The 26,283-nt window shown below is 46.4% G+C and overlaps 1 long non-coding RNA gene across 1 annotated transcript in view; it reads left to right on the top strand.

Moving 5' to 3' along the window:
* Nucleotides 1-289: 289 nt before the first annotated feature.
* The window catches only part of LOC144165105 (uncharacterized), a 47,975-nt gene continuing 21,981 nt past the window's right edge, over nt 290-26,283 (top strand). Inside the window, exons 1-2 of the long non-coding RNA XR_013321361.1 lie at nt 290-446; nt 5,165-5,219. This is a non-coding gene — a long non-coding RNA (uncharacterized LOC144165105). The remainder of the gene's footprint in view (nt 447-5,164; nt 5,220-26,283) is intronic.

Genomic DNA, 26,283 nt, shown 5'->3' with positions numbered 1-26,283 from the left:
GCCTGCTGCTCGCAAGACAGGACCGAGAGTTTTACAACAAAAGGAGGTAGAGCTCACAATAATCTTTACATTAAACAAAAACGACCTGCTGTTGAACAGCGGTGGGCTCTATTTTTTGCACACTTCTTCGAAGGCTTATGACAGGCCTACAATATCGCCGATGTAATGGCCAGCCAAAACTGACGCTGGTGGACATGTTGACATGAGGATGATATATTCTCGCTCCATTCTGTTTTGGGGTCGTGTGACATTGACGTTAACGTGCTTTTAAAGCCATGTTATGCGCAGAATATTTAACTGGGAGTTGGATTCGATATAGGTCAGCGATATAGCAGGAGCTGTTAATTTAGAACCATCAGCGTGCTCCTGCATTTGGCTCTATTCTTATCACACACTATGAAGAATTACGTCGCTTTGATGATTATTGCCACTTTTGCTGCAGTCATGTGAGTGCCTTCTTTAGATATTTGGCAATAAAGAGTGCCAACGGGAGATAGGAACTGACTGTTGAGCCATATATTCCTGCAAATTCAGGGTGCCTGTCTGACATAAAAAAAGTAGGCATTATTTTTTCGCATCTGTTCACGCTGTTCTTTTATTACAAAGCGTATGAAAGTTGCCCCAGCGCTGTTTTGTGCTTCAAAATACGTTGCGCGTGCGGCAGATTGCGTGTTTATATTTTGTGTTTATAGCAGTAGGGAGAGTTTTCATGATTTTTTCAAGTACATTATGTCCAACGAAATTCTGTGTCATGGGAAGATCTCATAAATTGTTACAACATGCCCGACAAGGAAACTTGCTTTTATCACAAATAGGCCGAAATCAACAATTTTGGGGAAATAAAACCTCGTCGTTTGGAGAAGCTTCTACATATCCTTGGGTTAATTGTGAGCTAAGTTGAGAGCACTCTCCCTAATTTACATAGGTCATATGCATTCTCTTTCTCTGGAGGGGTAGAACGCACAAAACTCTGTCAGCAAGATTTTACGTGTAGGATTTTCTCTGAAAAGTAAAAAGCAAGAAATATACATTTCTCCTCAGAAAAAGTGGTCATGTTGACCTAAACATAACCTGTTCCTTCCAAGCTGTATTTACGAATACGTGCGAATGGCGTTATTAGGTATAAAAGCACAGTACAGAAAACAATGTGCCATAGCTAGTACTCCGAGAAACTGGTAGTCTTTCAGCTACGTCAGTAGGAACGCGTGAAAATGTTGCAGAGGACATCTACGTTTTTGTTCCAGAGTGTGAGACGCGGTGCCATGATTTGTCATACATGGAAGGAATGCTTCGTAAATGTACTGCGGAATTCAGGAAATACCATCCCAAAGCGGTTGAGATAAGCCTTGCGGCATTAGCAGCAAGGGTTGAGTTGTACACAGCCCTTTTATTAGGCCACTGAGGAAAGAGGACTTTTTCAAGTAAATCTTTCTAATGCGCGCAAAGCCTTTTTTACACAAATTTCAGATCAAAAACACGCTGTGAGAATTGGCTCAATGCTCTTAAAACACTTTAAAGCATGCCGAACCATGGATGTTCACGAAAATGGGGTACGAATGGTTCACGAAAATGGGGCATGCTCAGAAACATTTTCAGAAAAGTCATTAAACTTGAAAAATAAATAACACGTAGGATTGGCACTGCTCAAGCCAAGGCCGCTACGATAGGGACCAGTTCAACTCGCAGACACGAAGCTCCAATGGCGGACCCCGCTGCACAGCTTGTCAAAAGTATTTTAATGTTTAAAGTGGAGCACTAGCTCCCGCTAGGTGGTTCAACTTCTCTATCGTGTAGGAAACTGAATCACGCCGCCGGGCAAAAACAACACCCTGTAAAGTATTATGTGGCCCTCACCTAAATTTCGCTTTATTTGGAAAGAAAAGAGAAAAATCTACCTCAAGGGCTGCATCGGTGCCTGCCTTTTCTTTATTGTTAGAAACTACTGGATGGCAACAAAATTTGCGACTGACGTGTAGTGATTTTACCTCCCGCATCTTTAGATATGCAGTGGTTGGTCCAGATCCTTTTTCTATGTACACATGTGATTGAGGCGTGACAAAATAGGTTGCAGAAAACTCTACCACAGTTGTGACGCTTACGTTTCATGCATATGAACACAGGCTCTAACATGCACGCAATCTTCTCTACAAAATGTATAGAAGGCACACAGCAGTGTGTCTAGAAACTCGTGAACACCTCTTGCCCCTTCATCAACAACTTTGGGATCCAACCTATGTGTAAGCATTGCTCTTGCCTTTTTATTCCACCAAGCGGGGTTTTTCGTACGCCTCTAGCACCCGGGGCAAACTTGCTTTGCGTTTCAAACGTCTTGAGGACATATTATTCATGTTAGTGTTTTTTGGAATTGCGTTTGAGGAGTAAGACTGGTTGTGAGTCACGAGCACGAGCATGTGGCCGACGTAAAAATATGCGTACATATAGCGTAGTGGCATCAAGGATTACACTTTTTTAGTATTTTACAACTCTACTTGAGGTCTGCGCAACATTATTCTATGAAAGCATTATTGGTTCTTGCCTTATCATCGCACGACAAGAACCACAAAAGAATAAATGTTGTACTTGGGCAGTGTTGTAGACAAACGTCCCGTTTTTTTCTCCGAAGAAAAAGAATGCATACTAACGGAAGGAGCAATGCCCAGGTTGAAAAACTAAACAAGCCATATATAAGAAAGGTACCTGTATCGTAAAACAAATATCTGCGTAGGATTATTGCTGTGGTTTCGCAGTTTTTAAAGAGATAATGTTTAGCGTTCACCGGTTTTGCTCTACAAGCTTCTGGCGGTGCAAAGAATAAAAGTAGGGAACCCTGTGCCCGTTTTCCCACGTGCCCTCTTGTACAGCCAGCAAGGTAAAGTACACGAACAGAAATTAGTACCGAGAGGCTTGTGTGTTTCGACACGAAGATACGGAAGTGATCAGTGAAGAAGGTCTCTCAAATTTGACAAAAAATAACACAGAGGTGGCAATATGTGGTCTCCACAAGGAACACACATTCCATTTACAATAGCAAAATACTTTTTACATGCGTAAGCTGGCGTAAACTTTTGGAATGCAGTACCAACTAGCCCAGCAACATGCTATACATGAACAGCTCTTTTTACGAAACATATGGTACCAGAACCACAAACACCACACATCTTTTTTTGAAATGCAAATTTGGCGGAGCGCTTTATTTTCTGTAATTGTAAAGACTCATGAAAAAATTACAATTAGAAATATTTTAACCATATACACCTATATTATTGGGCTGCAGGTACCACGATTAAAACCCGCCGCACTGGCTCAGTTGCTCAGGCGTTGTGCTGCTGAGCACGAGGACGCGGGTTCGATTCCCGGCCGCGGCGGCCGCTTTTCTATGGAGGCGAAAATAATAAACGCCCGTGTGTACGAGATTTCGGCGCATGTAAAAGATCCCCATGGGGTCAAAATTAATTCGGAGTCCTCCACTACGGCGCGCCTCACGCCTGCGTTTCGTCGGCGCGTTAAACTCTATAATCCTAATCAATTTCCATGCTCAAATCTAATACCGACAAACTTAATTACGCCGTTTTTTTTAAAAAGACTAACAAGATTAAACCAACTGTATGATGTAGCGCACATTGAACTGCAATAATCTATAGCTTTCATCAAAATACTCCTTGAAACAATTCTAAAGTTAGTACCTGTAAAACATTCGTTTGGTAGGCTCAGTAAAGTACGCACAGTATAAACCCTCCCAAGTAGTCATTTCTTGAATTCACAATTTGAAACTCTTATTGAAGAATGGTCCAAATCGTTTACATTGGAAGGGAATTTTAATGCTCCCGAGCAACCTCGTTGTTGATTTCATGTCGGTGCCATGGGCGAACAATAAAAAATGGCCCGATTTCCAGAAATACAAAACTAATGATTTTTATTCCACTGAGTGTAGCTTCGAGGAAAATAACCCAGCTTATTTTTTAGCTAGATATTTTAAATTCCTTTTGGGAATCACTGAATGATCGGCGACAAACTGTTTGTAAATTCACGAGCTACTGCCCCACTAACGAAGTTTTGACAATAATAAAATATCCAGTGTAGTACTCGTAGACACATACACTAAGGCATTCATTACAGGATACAGTACATGTGAAATTATGTCCCTTATTCAGAACACTCCGTCGAAGACTTCACCTTTGTCAATGCCTTGAACCAAATTTGACCAGCAACGCGTCCTATTTAAAAACAAGCCCTCAGCTAATTCACGTAGACCTTTGGCTGAACCATTGTCGTAAATACCAGGCAAAAAGTGAAAGTTGAGGACGTATGCCCCTCGCCAGTGAAAATGAATCTGTGCACTACAGAGTCCGTGTGGTGATGATGATGGTGGTGGTGGAACTGAAGTTCTATTTGAAGGAAAAAAAACGTTTGTGCTAGAAAGTGGGAGAAGCCCCCGTCCAGGGCTTCTGCGGCGCTGCTGTCTTGTGTGTTTTGTCTACCAGCTGTCACTGGTCCCCGGGGTCTGAGCTGGTTATGGCAGCCTTTCACTCCTCTAGGGTTGTGCTTCAAATAATGAAGGATGATTGTAAATTACGTGAGAATCACAGCTTCATTTAAAATGTGTGGGAAAGGGGATAAATATTGACTTCACTCCTAGGATCACCTGAATACTCATTCACATGACAGGCAGCATAAGGGGAATGACCTTCAAATTTTTTTGTAATTTGGATGCCTAGTAGGTAAAGATAATGGACGTTCGGAGGCACAGACACCAAGGATCACGTGTCTGTCGAGAGGCGTCATATCACAGGCAGCACGAACGCATTCAGTAGCTTTGCGAGTCACAGTAACAGTGCTTATAATAACCACGTCAATTTGCCCTCGTCTAATCGCAATAGCTGCAACCGTACTTCAGTATAGAGTAGCTTTAGTGAGTATGAAAGCATACTTTCAGTCTATCTCCTAGGATGAGTAGTTTCTGCCTATGAGGATACGAAACCTTGCGGAAGAAACTCGGCTAAGCTACACAAATAGTAACCTACTGGTTGGAAGTTTCCTGATTTTAAAGAGTTTGCAAAGCAGCAACCATATCTGTGTTTAATGGGGATTTTAATGTTTCTAATCATTGGAATTGTTATACCTAATAACGTTACAGTTTCGACCACTTTTTATATTGTATCTGCAGGTCAAGAGTGGACCCAGTCGAAGGCACTCTTATTGTAGCTGAATGTTCCGGACGCGTAAGTGTTCGCCAATTATTAAAAACGTTGTTTACCAGCTCTCTGTAATTCGTCAATTTTGCGCGTACTTGCTCGTTTTTAAGTAAACTTGTTGGGGACCCGTATTTCACTATCTATGAACTGGGTCGAATCGGCCATTCTGAACACGGGAAGCACAAGTTAAGAAAACGGGCCGGGGAGGGTAATATTACACAACGCTGGTTCTGGTAGAAACGTTGGTGTAAGACGGCACCTCCTCTCTTACCTTCAAGGGCAGTAACTTGATGCTATTCAAGGCTCCATCTCCACATCTGCCAGAATGCATGTTTTATAGGTTATAAAAGTTAAAGGTTGTAATGAGCTTCATTTTTAGTTCCTTTCACTTCACTGAGGTGAAGACTTTTTCTGCACTCGGTGAGATCCTATAGCTGAAATTGTCTCCAAAGTTGCAGCATATCCACGTAAGGAGAAAGTTGCTATTTACAAACAAGAAATAATGCAGACTACGAGACGTAGGTATTAGCGCGCTGATAACTGTTTACGGCTTACAATCCCTAATTACCCTATTTATCTTCTCTCCATAAGGACTAGCAAATCAGTCGTAATTGGCTGAACAAACGAAATTATGTTTTTTGCTAACACGCGTTGACACTGCTGCATTACTCAGCAGACAACATTACTGCAACTCCGGGAAGTCCCGTTATCTGGTAAAAGTGCTCCGCGTGTTTCAAAGACGTTTTTGTGACACGCGAATACGCCCATTTTTACACAAAGTAACACAATCAACGTCATCATCATCATCATCATCGTCATCACCAATATCACCAGCCTGTTTACGCCCACTGCAGGGCAAAGGCCTCTCCCATTAATCCTCAGTTACCCCGGTCCTGTGCTAACAGCGGCCAATTTATCTCCGCAAACTTCTTGAGCTCATCTGCCCATCTAACTTTCTGCCACCCCCTGCAACGCTTGCCTTCTCTAGGGATCTACTCTGTTACCCTTAATGACCAACGGTTATCTTGCCTTCGCATTACATGCCCTGCCCACGTCCATTTCTTCTTAATTTCTACTAGTATGTCCTTAACACGCGTTTGCTCCCTGACCCACTCCTATCTCTTCTTGTCCCTTAATGTTACACCTATCATCTTCCGCTCCATTGCCCGTTGAGTCGTTCTCAATTTAAGTTGAACCCTCTTAGTGAGCCTCCAAGTTTCTGCCCTGTAGGTGAGTACCGGTAAGATGAACTGTCATACACCTTCTTCTTCAGCGACAATGGTAAGCTTCCATTCATTATCTGAGAATGTCTGCCATACGGCAGACATTCTCAGATAATGAATGGAAGCTTACCATTCAGATAATGAATGGAAGCTTACCACTCCACCACATTCTTGTCCTTCTAATTACTCTGCCTCAACATATCAACGTATACGACACAGTCAACGTATAAGAATAGAAATCTTAATCTCCCTAAGTAAATGTAGGCGTGTATATGAGTGTATGTATGTATGTACATGCTACCTAGCATACCTAAAATACTACCTCAGGTGAAAAATACCACGAATAGGAGGAAGCAATGAAGTAGAAAGGACACGAGTTGAGGTCTGGAGAGTGTGAATTTTGGCGTAAAGTAAGGTGAAATGCTGAACTACGGACAAGAAACAGTTCGATTTCGGGTATAGAAAAACCCAGGACATGGCAAACTACACGCGAGTGCCCCATGCAAACCACTCATACAACATTCACGCGAGAAATGTACCGGAAAACTTTTTATTAAAACCGCACACAGTCTTACAGTTGAAAGCCGAACAGCAGTGTCCTATAGCAAATACGCATCAATATACAGGCCTATTATAAGTTATATACTGGACGTAAACTACGGAGGAACATACAAAGGATTCGTTCGCACGTGAAGCCATTCTTGTGCATCACCAGGGACCAAGAACGTCGTCCAACGTAAGACGCAATTTCGGGAACTTGCCCTTAGTGATACTGAAGGAGTCCGTGTACACCATATTTTGTTTACACACACATATCACACGTTTTCTACTTCAGAACTGTCGCAGTCTTTAAAAGGCGGGGGCGTGCCTCGTTAAGCTTGAAGCGGAAAAGCCGTGTGTAGCCGGTATTATTGCTTACTCGGTGGCCTAAGCATCAGCGTTTCTCCTTAAACCAGGCGGCGACAGGAAAGTACCTTCGAGTGGCAACTGGAAAGAATATCAAAGCTGTGTATAGCGACCTTATGGATCAAAGTGTATAGAGAGCCTAATCTGTTCCCACTCTGTGGAAGCAAGGGCAGCATCAACTTTCCGAAAGGCTCCATGACCACTGTTTGGATTTCGAGATTAAGGGCTTCAGGGACGATAGTTTCAGCTGTATAATTACATTATAAGAGACTTTGTGCCAATATATACCAAAATTCGTGGAATGCAGGCAATTCTGTGGCTGTTATATAAAAACCGAATGTTCGAGACTACCTGTTTACTAGGCCAAAGGACATTCATAGGACATTGACTGCCCTAACAGTCAAGGCCATTAGATCTGCTCAAAAGGAGCACGCTCGGCGGCTAGCTGAGCCACTGTAGACAGTGTCGCATGACTGTATATATATATATATAAATATATATATATATATATATATATATATATATATATATATATATATATATATATTGTGAGCATCCTTGGGCAATCTACCGGCACCGCACCGGTTGGCACAGTCGGTCTTGCTGTGCGATCATCGGACTGCCATCAGTGCTTCCTCTTCATCTGTACATTATCATCATCATTAGCGAACGTGCTCTATCACTTCGTCCTCATCTCTGTGAATACTCATTATCATGTACTCGGGCGTTCCCTGCTCGAGCCTCCGAATAAACGGTCGCCCCGAACAGCGGCCTCTCCGGTGAACCTTGTCCTCTCAATATATATATATAGCGATGAATAAGTTCCGGGATTCGGTTTCAAAAATACACGAGAGGGTAGACACACGTATGAAAACGATGATCGAACTAACGTTTCGACCGGGGTCCGGTCTTCGTCAGACCGGACCCCGGTCGAAACGTTAGTTCGATCATCGTTTTCATACGTGTGTCTACCCTCTCGTGTATATATATATATATATATATATATATATAGTATAAGTAAAGAGTCGGATACACAGCAAGAACAGTAACAAACAATGTTTACTTACGTAGCGGCAACGGGACTTGCCTTCATCAGAGTAAAGTTACATGATTTTGCTGTCGCAAACATTTTGAACTCATTTCTTATATAGGTTTGCATAAAACTGTGAGAAAGAGCGGAAAATGTTTCGGAAATAGGGAGTGTGCATACAGTCAGGCTACGATTATGTTACAACATCAACAAACAAACAAGAAAAATAAAAAGGGGGGGAGCGAGAGAGAGAAAAAGGGGTCGTGTTAACAATGCAGCGTTCAAGGTTGCACCATGACGGGTCAACGTATGCCGCGCGGGCTGCAAGTTGAGACAATGGGGGAAACTGGACAACCGCGGTTTGAAAAGAAAGGGAAGAGTATACACTGAGGTATTCAGTGACTGCTGAGACTGGTTCGGGGGGAAGCGAAGATGGGAACGAGGCCTCCCTCCCCAGGACAAATGGCATTGTTGAGCCGCATTAGGCTAATAAAGCTGCTGTATTAGGAGAGTTTCAGCGAATTCTGATGGCAAACTCCAGGGTAGGAATAATAAACATAGTTATAAAAATTATGAAGCCGCTAATTTTAATCGAGGGATAAGCACGTTAGTTTTCCGTAACTTTCATTAATTCCAAGCGTGGCTGAACCAAACTTATAAATGAGATAAGATTCCCGAACCTTGCGGTCGTGGTGCGTTTTGAAGGCGGATTCTAAAATTGTTGCTTTAAGATGTTCAAATGCATGCCCGGGACTGTTCACATGTTTTGACAGGGGCAAATAAGGGCAGCTTTCTGCATGAGAGCGGTGATTATTGAACCGTATTCGGAAGGGCGTTTCAGTTTGGCCGATATATTGTTGCCTACAAACATTGCACTCTAGAAGATATACGACATTAGCGGAGTCACAGTTAAAGTTACCTTTTATATTTACGTAGTAGTCTGAAGCCGTGCTGGTGGCGCGCTGTGTAGTGGTCATGTGTGGGCATACTTTACATCGGGGTTTGTTGCAGGGCATGCAGCCAGTAGTTGCCGGTCGGTTGATACGAGAGTTAGTAAGAAAGTCACCTAAATTCTTATTACGCCGGTAGACAACGCGTGGTGGTTCGGGGAATATGCTTTTTAAGCGGTAACTTTGCATTAGCATATTGTGATGTTTTTTAGCACGGTTGACACTCTTGGAGCGGAGGATGAGTGGGTTAAAACTAAGTTAGTTTGCGGGTTCTTGTTCGGGGCTTTTTTCTTACAGATTTCGTTACGGTCTAATTGGTTGGCTCGCACAATAGCGTCGTCGATAACTTTTTCCGGGTATTTTTTATTCAGGAGGGCGGTCTTGAGTTCTCGACAGTTTGAGTCAAAGTCGGCTTGGTTTGAGCAAATTCTCCTAAATCGGTGGGCTTGGCTGTAAGGTATTGCTGTCTTGCAGTGTCTGACATGGCTACTTCGGAAGTGCAAATACTGCCGCGTGTCTGTCGGTTTTCTATACAGTTTAGTTTGAAGCCGACCTTGGAAGGTAGTAACGGTGACGTCCAGAAAGTTTACACTGTGTTCCGAATAGGAATGAGCAAGGGAAATACTAGGATGGGCTAGGTTAAATGCCTCAATGAAGGTGAGGAGCTCCGCCTCACTGTGTGGCCAGATCAAGAATATGTCATCAATATACCTTTTATAGTACATTGGCTTTAAATTTTGGGTGTCAAGAAAGTTTGATTCGAGGTGAGCCATAAAGATATTAGCGTAGTTAGGTCCGATTCGAGTTCCCATTGACGTTCCGCTGACTTGCACGTAATGAACTCCGTCGAACTCAAAATTGTTAAGTTCAAGAATAAGCCTAAGGAATGTTTCGAGAGCAGAAGAATCGATAGGTTTGTCGCACGATGACTGCTCATATGCAAGGGATATAGCGGCGATGCCATCTTTATGGGGGATGTTAGTATACATTGACGCAACATCAAGGGTGACTAGAAGGCAGTTATCAGGAATTTCAATTTTTGAGATGTCTGAGAGAAAGTCATTGGTATCCTTAATGAAGGAGGGAAAGCTGGGCGGAATGTCTCAAATGAGATTATCCACATAGCGCGAGAGGTTTTCGGTAACCGTGCCAATGCCAGAAACAATGGGGCGCCCTGGGTTGTTCACCTTGTGAATCGTTGGGAGAAGATAGAATTTACCGGGTACTGGGCTTAAGGGTATCAGGGAACGAGCCGTGGTTTCATTTATTGTTTTACTTTTAACAAGCTCAGCAAGTTTATCTTTGACAGTTTGCTTATAATCTTGAGTGGGATCATTGGGTAGTGTTTTATAGAACGTCGATACTGATAGTTGCTTATTGGCCTCGTTAACATAGTCGGTTTTGTCAAGGATTACGATTGCGCCTCCCTTGTCGGCAGGTTTAATAATTATGTCGGGACAGCTTGCGAGTTCCTCTAGGGCTTTCTTTTCGTTGGTTGTCATGTTGTGGTGGAAAGAAATTTGTGTTTGGTATGCTTTTCGCACATCGCGTTGGACAGCTTTGATGTACATGTCGAGGCAACTATCACGCTGTGTGGGAGGGGTCCAGTGCTTAGAGCTAGGTAGGGTTCTGCGGGCTTCTTCCGTCGCGGGGTGATCGTAGAAGTATTCTCGTAGCCTCATGTTTCTGGCGAAGTTATCTAAGTCCTTAAAAGTTGAAATTCACCAAAACCACCAGTAGCCGGGCAAAAATTTAGGCCCTTTGACAAGACGTTCATCTGAGCTGGGGAGAGGGTTATACTTGAAAGGTTCATTACATTTCCGGTAAGGTTTTCTTTTGTGACGGCAGGCGAGGGAAAAATATTAGTACAGGTGTTTAACTGAACTGTTTGGGGTGCAGTAGTCGAAGCATTTATTACAGTCGTAGTGACATTATCGGCCGTATTGTCAGACTTGGGGCAGTTACTAGTGCCGGAGCTTGTTAGATTCTTACGCATGTGGCAAGTGTTAGAAATCTTATCTCGGTTAAACTTTCGGTCTTTTGTTCGGGATATGGCGGAGGCCGTCAATGTATATGTATATATACATTGATGTATATATATATATACATATATACATTGACGGAATGTATATATATATATATATATATATATATATATATATATATATATATATATATATATATATATATATATATATATATATAGAAATATTATTTGGAGAAGGTAGCTGCCTCAGTCAGACCTCTGCCAACGTTTCGGCAAGGAGACTTGTCTTTTCCAAGGCATCAGGGTTCATCTCTGGCACACTGTTTTATAGATACAGATTGAGTTGGAGAGAAAGAAGGGAGGTTGTTAAAAGCGGTGCCGGAAGGAAGACAGCACCGTGGGTCAAGGGTCGGTTGAAAGGAGCGAAATAGTGAGAGAGAAAGGGAGGTGTGGTTCTTGTTACAGGACCCCGCAGTAGAGAAAGAGGAAAGACTACGCGAGAGTAGGAGAAAACAGGGGGTAACGGCTTGACCTGGGCTGCGGTGGAGCCGGGCGACCTCAAAGGAGGCTTCCGGGAATATCGGGGACAACAGGGGCGTCTTGGGGGTGCAATTACAAGGTTACTGAACTGTGTGCAAGAGAGAAAGCTCGTAAACAGCAACAGCCCGTATAGATTGAAGAATTCCGACTGCGGTGGTCAGTGTTCACAGAAGAATAGAAGGGGTATGAGCGGGTGCAACACACGCGCAGCTTTGCGGTACATGCAAGAACTTCTTTCCTGTTTTTTTTTCCTGTTTTCTTTTTGCGTGTGTGTAAAGCAGGTAGTAAGAGGAAATGCCGAAGGTCGAGGGAGGCGCGTGCGCGTGGTATGTCGAAATCGGCTTGGAGCAACACAAAAGAAAAAAAAGGGGGGAGGGGTGAGGGAGAAAAAGCACAGAAATTGTATTCAAGTATCAGCATAGGGGATGGGCAGGCAGGAATATTGCGAATGGAGATGCCCACTTTTTTTGAGAGCATTATTTTTCGGTTCGAATCAGATACCGTAAGGTTTCTAAGCTGCCTTTCGACGCATTGATTCGAGCCTGCTCCAGGCCGTTGGATTTATGGATTAAGTACGATTATCTGTATTTCCGGTCCCTTGGAGACTTAAACTTTGACTGCAGAATATAGAGCTTGAGATCATCGAAATTGTAGTTCGGCTGGTTGAAGTGTTGCGCGACTGTTATGGAGGCACTGTTATGAGTGTCGGCCCGATGTGCATTCAGGCGTATGTTCACAGGTTGACTCGTTTCTCTGATGTACTGCTTTTGACAGAATGAGCATTCTAGCATATACACAATGTTAGAAGAATTGCAAGTGAAGCTTGAATTAATCTTGTGAACGTATTGGCTGGCAGTGCAATTGACAATGCAATCCGTCTGCAGATGTTTGCAGGTCTTGCATCTAGGATGGAGGCAAGGGCTGATGACTGGTTCCTGGGAAGCGCTAATTTTGGCATGCACTAAAATGTCTTTAAGGTTCTTGTTTCTTCTGTAGGTAACTCTTGGGTCTTCCGAAAACGTCTTTTTAAGTCGGTCATTACTGGCTAGAATGGAGTAGTATTTCCGCAGGATGTTGTTTATGTTCGGAAGCACGTTTGAGAATTTGGTTATTAAGCCTGGTGGTCGGGCGCTTTCGTTTCGACGTTGTTGCTTGAGCACTTCGTCCCTTTCTAGCTTGGATGCTCTTTCGTAAGCCATATCCAGCGAGCTGACCGGGTGATTCCTGCTTGGCAGGGTGGACTTTAGTTCATTAGGGTGTTTTATATAGTCTGTGTTATCACTGCATACCCTTCTTAGTCTGGTAGCCTGTACTACAAAGATACCTTGTTTGCAGTGTCGTGGGTGATGACTAGTGTAGTCTAGGTACTGTTGCCTGTCCGTTGGTTTCCTATAAGGTGTGGTGTTCCGTTTACCATTGTCAAGAACAACAGTGGTGTCTAGGAAGTTCACTTGTTTATCCGAGTACTGGCATAAGAACTTAATGGTCGGATGCGAAGAATTAAGATGCGAAATGAAAATTTCTGGGGCTGTGCGGCCGTGCTCCCAAATGATGAAGATGTCACCTATGTATCGAAGATGAACCTTCGGCTTGAGGGGGAAAGAGTCTAAGAGGGAAGCTTCAAGTTTTCCCATAAAAATGTTGGCGTAGGTGGGTGCGAAAGGAGTGCCCATGCTGGTTCCAAAAACTTCCAAGTAGTAAGATGAGTTGAACTCGAAATAGTTGAGAGTTAGAACTAATTTTAGTAAGGTAATGTAGACTTCCATTGCATGTTGGTGCCGGTTTTCTGCTAAGGCCTTTGATGTAGCTTCTATTCCTTCGGTGATGGGAATGTTCATATAGAGGGCGGAGACGTCGAGCGTGGCCAGAAGGGCGTCATTGGGTATTTGCCCACCATCGTTTATTGCTTCTATTATGCGGAGGAAGTGTGGGGTGTCCTTAACAAATGAAGGAAGAGAAGTCGGAATGTCTGTCAGATGGTGATTCAGAAACACAGACAATGTTTCCGTGGGGTGTTGTTGTTTGAAACTATGGGCCTTCCCGGAATGTCAGCTGAATACAATGCTTCTGTGGGGACTTTATGAATTTTGGGGAGGAGGTAGAAACGTCCTGCTTGCTTGTTCGTCGGTCTCATGAAGTTTAGTTTTGTTGTGGTGATTCATTCTCTGGCCAGCAGATCTGTGAGAGTGCGAAGGATCGTTTGACTGTATTCGTTGGTAGGATCATGGTCTAAAGGCTGGTAGTGACCATGGTTGTTAAGCTGCCAATAGGCCTCATCTTTATATTTTTCCATTGGTAAGATGACAACGCTACCCCCTTTGTCTGCTGGTTTAATGATTATGTCCGTTCTGGCTGCTAGGTTATTTAGAGTGACTTCTTCTGAGGGGTCAAGTTCTTGCGTTTATTTGATTTCTTGGTTGAGATTAATATTTCTTTTAATACTTATTTTATATACAAATCGAGTTCTGGAGATTCCTAGGCATCTGGCGTCCAAGTGCTTGGTGCACGGAGTGCGCGGTCATTGATTTCACTATTGTCTTGCTTATCGGAAAAGAATTCCTTCAGCCTCATTATGCGGGAAAATTCGGTGAGATCCTTGTGTAACTCGTATTCATTCACGTGGTTGTTGGTAGGGCAGAAAGTGAGGCCTCGTTCTAAGATAATTTTTTCGGTTCCCGATAAGTTTTCTGAAATATCTATAACGTTGCTGTTACACGTGACGGGGGAGGCGGATACATTCTGTTCGGGAACAGGTGTCAGGTTGGTGTTACTCCTACTGTGGGAGCTAGATTCTAGATTTTGATTATTAGCGGGAGGGAAAAATTACACCGTAGCAGATTCTGATGTGTCTACGGGGGACGTCAGATGATTTACTGCCGCGTCTTCAGGCTTAGCGAGGACCAAAGGTTCATTGGTGCAATGTGTGTCAGGCAAAAGGAGCTGGTCCCGTTCACATTTATTTCTTTGTTTCTTGAACAGCTCGTGTTGCTTAAAGTCTCTGAAGGCATCAAGATCAATTTTCTCTTGCTCAGTGAGTGGAATGATTTCAATCTGCTCATTTAAAACGCTAAGTTGTTTGTCACAGTGCTCTCTGAGAATTTCTAGAAGGGAAAGCGATGCATGCGTCAAAGTGTCCTGCCATTTAGCTTCTAGTTGAGGGGGGAGAACTCCAAGGGAACAAATAGCTTTAAGGCGGAGGCCTTTGGGGATTTTCCTGGTTTGGAGGTAGGAGGAATAGGTTTTGAGGTGAAATTGGTAGTGTGTTTGTTTGCCGGCGAGTTTTCGAACCCTAAAGCGTGAACCGCATGAAGCGTTTTTTCACGCGATTTGCGCGCTTCGGCGTTGCGCGTGCGTTCTTTCGACGCCCGCGTCAACGATTCCGCGCCCGCGGCAGCATCTGCCTTGGCTAGATTTTGACGCGCGTTGCGCGCAGCAGTGGGACGAGCCTGGCGACTTGCGCCAATGGGGAGGCGCGCGCCTCAAGGCGGCGGTTTCAAAACACTCGAGTCAGCCGGCTGGCTCCGCCAGGGATCTTTAGGCTTACCACCCCGGCAGATATTGCTTGGGCGCATTCAGTAGCGGCGCGGATGATGTTTTATAGTAACGTTTTCACCCACATTATAAGCTCCTTTACCGCTCACGCAACTTCGTGCGTGTCTTGAGCGGCATTTTAGAGAGCGCTCAGAAGCGGTCGCTCGAGCTCCCGACGCCACTTCGCGGCCGAAGCCGCCGCCATGTTTCCGCCGCCTGCCGCGCCGCGCGCAGCGTGCGGGTGGCTTCGCGGCAGCGGCAGCGCGCCTGTGGCGTGCGCGGCGCGTTTTCGCGAGCAGAAAACGCTCCATGCGGTTCACGCTTAAGGAAAGCGCGGGATTTGAAGGGCAAGGTGTCGGGTTCGCTTGGTGCAAGTCATTTTCGTTTGTTCCGAGTGGACCTACGGGATGGTTCTTTTTTGTTCGGAGTCAGTTGTTTAGGGGGGCTGTTAGGGGTGGTGTCAACGTCGATGCCTGTTTGGGTGCTTGCTTACGTTTTAGTGCGTGTTAGTGTCTGCGTGAACATTGAGCGTGATGTCCTTGGTGGGTCGGGATGTTGTTCTCCTTCGTGCTGTTCAGCTGGTGTTGTGGCTGCGTCTACTGTTTGTGTGCTCGCGTCGCATGTGGGGTTCTTGGGGGGAGAGGGTGGTTCGCTACTGTTCGGAATGTCAGCTTCGACCTGCTGCTCGGTGCTGGTCACTGACGGGCCGGTGGTGGCGGTAGTGGAAAGCGTCACCTCAAACGACTTGCTCAGCCTGTACTTGATGTTATTTGCCATTATCCAAACACCTGGGAAGTTAGGGTGTAAACCGTCTTTGGCCAGATGTCCCTGGGGGTCATGAGAGATTTCTGTGTGGTAGATGATGTCCACGTTTTGTTGGGTGAGTTCTAGGTCTAGGAGGGCGTCGTTGAGCTTAACTGTTCGCTCGTCTTGAGCTATGAGTCTGTGTACCTGAGGTGTGAGTGGCTCGTGATTGTTCTCAATTCTGGGAAGCACTGTTGTCAGGGTTATCTCCGCGTTGGGTCGTTTGGTCTGAACACCTTGCACAAAAGATTTGATGGCTTCGAAAGTGTTTTCAGCGCTGTAGTACTTTAGATCATTAGTTCTGAAATGCAGTATAAAGTGCGTGATGTTGCTTGGGGCGGAATCTATGAGCTTCTTAATGTCTTGCGTTGTGGCGCCGCTTTAGAATCTAATGTATGGTGCATGTTGTCCGGTATATATATATATATATATATATATATATATATATATATATATATATATATATATATATATATATATATATATATATATATATATATATATATATATTTATATATATATATATATATATATATATATATATATATATATATATATATATTGTAATGAAGATATCATGGCCTCTTCCTTAAATGGGTGTGTGCCATGCACGTCTCGCGTCAGACGATGTATGTACTTGGATATGGGACAACCCAACACAAGTGGGTATGTGCTTGAATCTGGGCTAGACAGCCCCATCGAGAGCGCTGTGCGCGAGACTGGTGCCCCGACCCGAGAGCTCGCTTGGACGCGTTTGGACTCCGCGATAGTCATGCCTTGCTTTGCCTTCCTGCCAATAAACCCCACTATATTTTGGTGGAGGTCGTACACCTTATAAGGTCCCCAACCTGGAATTACGCAGCAAGCGAGTGCTTACACCCGCAGCTAGACGAATCGACCAGGAAATGGCGTCGCCGCAGCCCGCGCCCATCATGTGCTCCGGTGTTCTGCCCCAACGCGAACCTCCCCACTTCAGCGGCAAGGACGATACCGACGCAGAGGACTGGTTGTCCTCTTTCGAAAGATTGATTGATTCTGGGGTTTAACGCGCCGACGCAACGCAGGCGATGAGCCGCGCCGTAGTGGAGGGCTCCGGATTAATTTTGACCACCTGGGGATCTTTATCGTGCGCCGAAATCTCGCACACACGGGCGTTTTTGCTTTTCGCCTCCATCAGAAAAGCGGCCGCCGCGGCCGGGAATCGAACCCGCGACCTCGTGCTCAGCAGCGCAACGCCTTAGCCACTGAGCTACCGCGGCGGGTCCTTCTACGAAAGGGTGAGCGTTCATAATAAATGGGATGATGCCATAAAGCTCAACAACGTCGACTTGTATCTGGACGAATTAGCCCGAATGTGGTTCCGTAACCATACAACCGATGCGCGAACTTGGTCGGATTTCAAGGCCCGATTCTTGGCGGCGTTCGCCCGACCCGCTAACCGCAAGCTTCACGGTGAGCAACGCCTACGCACGTGAGCCCAGCAAGAAAACGAGACATACACAAGCTATATAGAAGACGTCGTGGACCTGTGCAGGCGAGTGAATCCTGAGATGCCCGAGTGCGATAAAATCAAGCACATTTTAAAGGGCATTGAGGACTATGCCTTCCAGATGCTGCTGGGAAAGAACCCGCAGACTGTGAGCGAGGTTACAAATTTGTGCCTCAGCTACGATGAACTGCGAAAGCAGCGCGTTTTCACACGCCAGCGTCCGTCGCCGAATGATGGCTTATCTCGAGGGTCGCCATCGTTTTTAACCTCGCCTCCTGAGCTTTCGTGCCTTTCGCCCCACATTGAGCAGTTCGTACGCGAAGAAGTTACGCGGCAGTTGTCCCTGCTCCCCAGTGCTTCTGAGCCTGCGTGTCCTTTGCCTGCGAATGTGTGCCGCCTAGTCCGAGAGCAGGTTGCTGAGACGCTCCCTTCAATCGGCCAACCGACGCCTGTGCCCGCGCCTGTGACTTCCGCCGCAGCAGCCCCGTTTGCTTCGCCTTCCACGGTGTCCTTCGCGCCATCCGTAGCGGCATCACTCCAAACCCAGGTGGCAGTGCCCCTTGCGCCACCGGTGGCCTCACCTCTTGCCTCTCCTGGGACGATACCGTTAAGTTATGCTGCAATCGTCTGACAGCTGCAACCAGGCGTTTTCCAGCCTTACTACCGCACGACAGATCTGCGGACGATGGCGTATAACCGACTGCCACCTCAAACACCGAACCCTTGGTGCACTCCCGACAACCGCCCCATAACCCCACTATATATATATATATATATATATATATATATATATATATATATATATATATATATATATATATATATATATATATATATATATATATATATATATATATATATATATATATATATATGTATATATATATATATACAGGGACAAAGTTTTCCTGGACGCCGGTAGAATATGCACAAAAATGGTTTCGACCACGCTAAAAAAATCTGTTCTCTTTTTTTACCGTGGTCGAAACCATTTTTGTGTGTGTATATATATATATATATATATATATATATATATATATATATATATATATATATATATATATATATATATATATATATATATATATATATATATATATATTTATATATATATATATATATATATATATATATATATATATATATATATATATATATATATATATCTATATAGCGAATCAGAAATGGGAAATGGGGGGGGGCTTGGTGAATTAAGACAGAATAAGGGTTTGCAGTCAAGAAAACCTCGGAAAGAAAAAGGGGGAATGCGGTAGGTCATAGACGCAGATGAAGAATTGTTTTTGTCAGAAAGAAAGTGGTGAAAAAATGCCCGCTAGTTTGGATCCGAACCCACAACCTCCAGAATACTGGTCTAGTGCGATCACCACTACGCTACCGGAGGAGGGTTTCCCCACCACTTCCTCGGGTATTTACGTTAAAATATCTTTTTGTTTCCTGCAACTTGGGGTGTTAGCCAGCGTCACTCGGGGTGCTCGGGGTAAAGGAGACCTCCTTTGTAACCATTGAACCGTGACTCGAGTGTCGACGACATGTCGAGAGTGGTCGACCAGCGTTGAGCCCTCTTAAAGGGACCAACAATCGATGTCTGTCGAGTATATATTCTCTATCCTACATGCAAGGGCATCACTTAAAGCACCTTAACGAGAAACGGTTTTGCTGATAATGCCCTACAACTTTTTAAATCGAGATTTTTAGATCTATGACCCGTACGTGTCCCTCCCAAAAATAATGCTAGCAACCATGACAGAGTAGCTTGGCAACAAACTTTTGTCTGTATGCGAAATAAAAAAACGATATTTAAAAACTTGCCCGCAGCTAAAAAAGTTTTCCAGGCTTTTCTGTTTCTTTATGTGTGTTTTTAATGCAACGTTCTATTTTGCACGAATGCGCCCTCTGTTGGGATAGACAATAGGTAGAATCTGGCTTCACGTTGTGGAGGTGGGAAGTTCGATTCTACCCGGGCGCGACGTTTTTTTTAAAGCCGCCGTTGGCGCATTTGGAAACTGAAATCAAATATTTTGGCAGAAAAAACGCCCCTGACTCAGGCAGAATCGTCAAAGCTCCTTCACTGGGTCTGTTTACTGAACACCGCCGTTGATTCTGGGCATGGAGGCTCAGTTAGCCACACTGAGAGCACCCCAGCGACGGTGGGCGGCTTGTTTTCAAAATTTTCAAACTAATGTTTAGAAATGCTATATACAATTTAACATTGTACAAGTACTTGTAGTAAAACGCTTTCAATACTTACATAAACGTTTCAGCAGTTACAGTAGCTGCTAGATTTGCAGGTCACGTGACAGGGGCACATATTGTAGTGTCAAGTTTTGGCACTACGAACTGCCACCCTTCCGATTTCGGGAAGTTTGCTGCGAAATAAAATTATTTCCCCCAATTTGTTTGGAAATAGCTTGTGGTTACCGGGCTATTTAAAACGCTGGCTTTCATATGAGCGAGAGAACATAAACGCGACAAAAATCAGTTGTCTGTCCCTCTAAGCTACCTTTGGCACCAAGACTGCCAGAACAGAGGTCCTCGGTATGCATGTAGCGAATCAGAAATGGGAAATGAGGTGCTCGGTGAATTAGGACAGAATAAGGGTTGGCAGCCAAGAAAACCTCGGAAAGCAAAGGGGGGGGTAGGTCATAGAAACAGATGAAGAATTTTTTGAGTCAGAAGGGAGTGGTGGGCATTTTTTAACCACTTTCTTTCTGACTCAAAAAATTCCGCATCTGGTTCTATGACCTACCGCATTCCCTCTTTTGCTTTCCGTCTTTTTCTTGACTGCCAACCCTTATTCTGTCTCTCTCTCTCTCTCTCTCTCTCTATATATATATATATATATATATATATATATATATATATATATATATTGTAACGAGGGTAATGAACAAATGCAATAGACGCAACATGCCATCCAGACATCGGGGTATGTGCCTCACCAGCATAGCCCATATAGGATTATGGCAAATCCCCACACGGGTATATGCTTTAAAGAGGTGTTAGGGAAGACGATCAACCCCAGGGCGTGCATGCGCCAGAAACACGCTTAGTGATCGCAACGCTCAGACCGGCGTTATCCATCGGCTCCTCTCCTGCAATTAAACAACCTCAACCGGCTACCGGCGTGTCGGCTGTCTTCTTGACAAGATATATATATATATATATATATATATATATATATATATATATATATATATATAGATATATATAAGAACAACTTTGCGGTTAACTTGTTTATTATAAATTAGTCCGACAGTTTCGGAAGTGGAACTTCCTTCCTCAGGGACAATCCCACAATGGGATTGTCCCTGAGGAAGGAAGTTCCACTTCCTTCCACTTCCTTCCTCACTTCCTGCCAATGTGCCAGAGCCCGTGACATAACCTCCGGCGGCGAGAGCACCGACCTGGTGCAAACAACGGAAGAAGGTTAGAGGCCGCTTGGATGGCGGGAGTGGTACGGCTTCAGACGGGAGACGTGCACAAGTTGCGACGTTGAATGAGGTGACGGCGAAGGTGTGAGGGGTCCGATTTCGTAGGTCACAGGAGTTCACCATGCGTAGGATGCGGTAAGAGCCCGTGAAGCACCAAAGCAGTTTTTCAAACAAGCCGACGTGACGCGATGGGGCCCACAGGAGTACCAAAGTGCCAGAGGCGAAGTACAATTCGCGATGGTGCTGGTCATAGCGCCCTTTCTAGGCTGTTTGTGCACTCGATATCCTGGCGCGGGCAACCTGTCGGGCCAAATCAGCGTGCACTACCGCGTCTCGTGCGTATTCGGTTGTCAACGTCCCCGAGTTAGGCAACACGGTATACAATGGTAAGGCAGGCTCGCGCCCAAAAAGAAGAAAGAAAGGGAAGTAGCCAGCAGCGTCGAGGCAAGAAGAATTATAAGCAAACGTGACGTAGGGTAGTGGTACGTCCCAGTCACGGTTGTTGGCGGACATGTACATGGCCAGCATATCCGTGAGCGTCTTGTTGAAGCGTTCAGTAAGTCCGTTTGTTTGCGGGTGATATGCGGTGGGAAGATTGTGCTTCGTACGGCAGGAACGGAGGAGGTCATCAATAACTTGGGACAAGAAGTACCGCCAACGATCCGTAAGCAGTTGACGAGGAGCACCGTGGTGCAAGATTACATCATGTAGGAGAAAGTCGGCTACGTCTGTGGCACAGCTGGTGGGGAGGGCACTAGTGATAGAGTAACGCGTAGCATAATCGGTGGCGACAGCAATCCACTTGTTGCCCGACCGGGACAAGGGGAAAGGGCCGAGAAGGTCCACTCCTACACGTAAGAATGGTTCTGCGGGGACATCGATTGGTTGAAGGGTGCCGGCTGGAAGCAAACGAGGCGTTTTTCGGCGTTGGCAGAGATCACAAGCCGTGACTTATCGCCTCACGGACCGGTAAAGGCACGGCCAGTAAAAGCGCCGACGCAAGCGGCCGTAAGTTCGAGCCACGCCAAGGTGACCAGCTGTGGGCGCAACGTGAAGCTCGCGGAGGACGTCAAAGCGGAGATTCTGACGCAGTGCAAGTAGCTCGTCAGGCCCGTCCTCGCGAAAGTTTCGGCGGAACAAGATGCCATCACGAAGCATATATGCACGCGTAGTAGGGTCGGCCGGCTCGGCGCTAAGGCGTTGGATGATCTTGTAAAGCCACTGATCACGGGACTGATGGTCAGCAATGTTGAGCAAGTCCGACAGAGCGAATACGCCGGGGCCGTCGTCATTGTCTCGAGGGTCAGGGGGGTCAACAGGGTGACGAGACAGGCAGTCCGCGTCCCTGTGCATGCGACGAGACTTGTAGACGACCGAATAGTCGTATTCCTGTAGCCGTAATGCCCAACGACCAAGTCGTCCGGTGGGGTCCTTCAGAGTGGAAAGCCAGCATAACGCATGGTGATCCGTAACTACAGCGAATGTTTTGCCGTACAAGTACGGATGGAACTTGCTGACAGCCCATACAAGTGCGAGACATTCACGCTCAGTGATGGAACAGTTGCGTTCGGCAGGGCTCAAAAGGCGACTGGCATACGCTATCACTCTGGTGCCACCTGCCTGTTGCTGGATCAAGATAGCTCCTATGCCATGCCCACTTGCACCAGTACGAACTTCTGTCGGAGCTGTATCATCGAAATGGCCCAAAATCGGACAACGGGTGAGACGGTCAATGAGCGAGGAAAAAGCCGCAGCTTGTGCGGAGCCCCACGAAAACGAGGTATCGGTCTTCAGAAGATCCGTGAGCGGTGGGCTATGTCAGCGAAATTCTCGATGAAGCGGCGGAAGTAAGAGCATAGGCCAACAAAGCTGCGAACGTCCTTCGCAGATTGAGGGACAGGAAACTCTTTGACGGCGCGCACCTTGTCAGGGTCAGGTCGCACACCGGCAACGTCCACTACATGTCCCAGGATGTTAAGTTGTTGGCCACCGAAATGGCATTTGGACGCGTTGAGCTGGAGGCCGGCACGGCGGAAGACCGCAAGGATGTCCGAAAGACGTTGAAGGTGTGTCTCAAATGTTGGGGCAAATACGATGACGTCATCCAAGTAGCAGATGCACGTCGACCACTTGAAACCGCGCAAAAGTGAGTCGATCATTCTTTCGAATGCCGCAGGAGCATTACAAAGACCGAACGGCATGACCTTAAATTGGTACAAGCCATCCGGCGTAACGAAAGCGGTCTTTTTTCGGTCCATGGCGTCAGCAGCAATCTGCCAATAGCCAGATCGTAGGTCGATAGACGAGAAATAGGACGCACCGTGAAGGCAATCGAGGGTAGCATCTATTCGAGGGAGCAGGTAAACGACTTTGGTGATTTTATTCAAATGCCGATAGTCAACGCACAAGCGCCACGAACCATCTTTCTTTTTCACCAAGACTACTGGTGATGCCCACGGACTTGAAGAAGGTTCAATGACGTCCTTGTTCAGCATTTTCTCTACCTCGGTTTGAATGATTGCTCGTTCCGTTTAAGACACCCGATATGGTCGCCGGTGTATAGGGGCCGCATCGCCGGTGTTGATGCGATGCGTTACCTCCGAAGTCTGGCCTAACGGACGGTCGTCCAAATCAAAGATGTCCCGGTAGGATGCCAGTAGCTCGTGCAGTTGGCGAGCTTCTGAGGCGGAAAGGTCCGACGACATCATCTTTGTTACGTCATCGCAGGTCGGTGGATGATCTTTCGGACCGTTGGAAGCACTTGGAGGGACATCAGGGGACACAGAAGAGAGCTGACATCCATTGAGCGGACAAACAGTGGCCAGTGACATTCCCTGTGGAAGCACTTGGTAGGAAGGACCAATATTCAAGAACGGCAAGCTTATTTGATTTTGTGCGACCGTGACGACTGTATGAGGAAGCGCCACGCTGTGCTGCAGGAGAACATCAGTAAGACGGGATACCATGTACTCGCCGTCTGGGACAGCTGGGCACGGGGACAAAGGAAAATAGGTTATGGATTTTGGAGCTAATCGGGGGTGTTCGGCAGAGCATAAACGGTGATAAGGTTCAGTGTCGGCAACAGGACCAATCGGCAGGTCAAGACGGAGGATGCCGGAGGCGCAGTCTATGAGGGCGGCCTGGTCAGTAAGAAAGTCGAGACCAAGAATAATGTCATGAGGGCATGCGTCCAAGACGGTGAATTGAACTGGTATTTTGTGCCCTGCGATGCCAACTCGAGCTGTGCAGAGACCTGCTACGGTGGGTGTCCGGCCGTCGGCGACTCGTACAACGTTGGAGGGAGCAGGCGTCATAACTGTGCAGGTGGCGGTGAAGGGGCGAGCTCATAACTGAAATGTTCGCACCAATGTCTATCATGGCGTCCACACGAATGCCGTCAATATCAATTTCCAAGAGATGGTGTTTCGTCGTATTAGTCAAGAGAGGATTTTGGGCCCAGGTCGGAAATGCAGCTTCACCTCCGGGAGCTGCATGAGCTAGTTTCCCGGGGAGGTAGCGGCGTAAGAAGCAGGCGGGGAAGGGCGGCGGGGTTGAGGCGAACGAGACTGGCGACGTTGTGGGGACGGGAAGCGACCAAATCGGGTGGTCAGGGAACTGCCGGAAACGTCACGCTGGTGGTAACCAGGCATGAATTGGTGGGTCCTGTCGCTGGAATAGCTTGTATCAGGAAACCTTACTGGTGCGGCGACGACCAGCGGTAACGGCAGTAGCGAGACACATGCCCGACGCGCGAAAAACTGAAGCAAATTGGCCGGTTGTCAGCGGTGCGCCATTCGGTAATGCTGCGGTGGCGGTAACGGGGTGGGGCGTCGTAACGGCTTGGTATTCCGTTCCGTGCGAAGGGAGTGGAGAAGCTTGCAGGAGCATGCGAGCACGTCAGAGAACACACAGGATGAATTCCCAGGTTGGCAACTTCTTCACGCACGACTGCTTGGATGAGTGCAACGGTCGGGGCATTTCGGGCATGGCCGTATTGAAGTGCGATAGCCGGAACCATGGCCTCTATTTCGCGGGACACTATCGTCGTCAGAGGGTCGGTATGAGTCGGCAGGTCACCGGTCGGAGGTGAGCGGCGTTGCCGCATCCGCACACGACGATGTTGCCACGGTGTGAGGGAGGCGGGTGAGCGAGTGCGCTACGCGACGACACTTGGCTTCTTCAAACCGGCGGAATTCCTTCAAGACGCACTCAACGGAGGTGCACTCTTTGCAAATCATCAAATTAAAAGCACCATCCGCAATGCCCTCAAGGATGTGCCCAACCTTGTCGGATTCAGGCATGCTGGTGTCTACGTTTGAGCAGAGCACTCCTAACTTCTGGAGATCACGAAAAAAGTTCGTCCTCTCAGGGTTGGTTTTGGAGCAGTTCATAATGAAGTGATCAATGTCACCAGTCACACTGCACGAGGGGCACAAAGGGGATGAAACAATGTTGATTTTATGTAGCCAAGCTGGTGTACGGGCTGAGTCTGTTCTTACTCGGTGGAGCAGACAGGCTTGGTGTCAGGAGTCAAGGTGCGAAGACGGCGGAGACGACGACGAAGAAGGGATAAGAAGCGAGAAATTTCTGGAAGCTGGTGGAGAAAAAGGAGAGGAAAAAACGAGAAGGAAGACGACGAGCGGGTGGACGAGGAGATCGTGGTTCGAGGCGACCGAAGGAGGCGGGACCCGAGGTCTGGGAACCCGCAAGGCACCAGCGGCACTGCCCCGTTGGCCTCCTCAAGCATTTGACGCGGGTGCTCCTGGGCAACGGCGGCTCCGCTCCGCTGGCTTCAGCACCGGCGTGCACGGGCGCACACGCACCAGCGGCTTCGTCCCACTGGCCCCGTCACCATCTTCACGGCGCTGCGCTCAGGGAACCACCCCAGCGACAACGGACACCCGACTGCTTCGAGGTTCCAGGACGACGCAACAACAAAAAGTGCGGTAGGGAAATGGCCTTGAAGAACATGTAGATAGAGAGCGAGGACTCTGTTGTAGTTATGAACTGAAAGCTATTTAGGGTTTTTTCTGTATGAGGGGTATTTCCATCATTTTTATTGTCCTTTTGTTTTACGTTCGCAATACCTTTGCAAACCTTAAAGTATCGTCTCAGCTTGATCCATTTGTGTCCGGAGCCCATTCTTCTACCGAGGTGACGCGTGACACCGGCATTAGAG

This window comes from Haemaphysalis longicornis, unplaced genomic scaffold (genome assembly GCF_048455015.1).
Source record: "Haemaphysalis longicornis isolate Haplotype H1 unplaced genomic scaffold, Haemaphysalis longicornis Haplotype H1 scaffold_14, whole genome shotgun sequence".
Taxonomy (NCBI): Eukaryota; Metazoa; Arthropoda; class Arachnida; order Ixodida; family Ixodidae; genus Haemaphysalis; species Haemaphysalis longicornis.
Note: the sequence above shows the minus strand (reverse complement) of the source record. Positions and strands in the feature narration are given on the sequence as shown.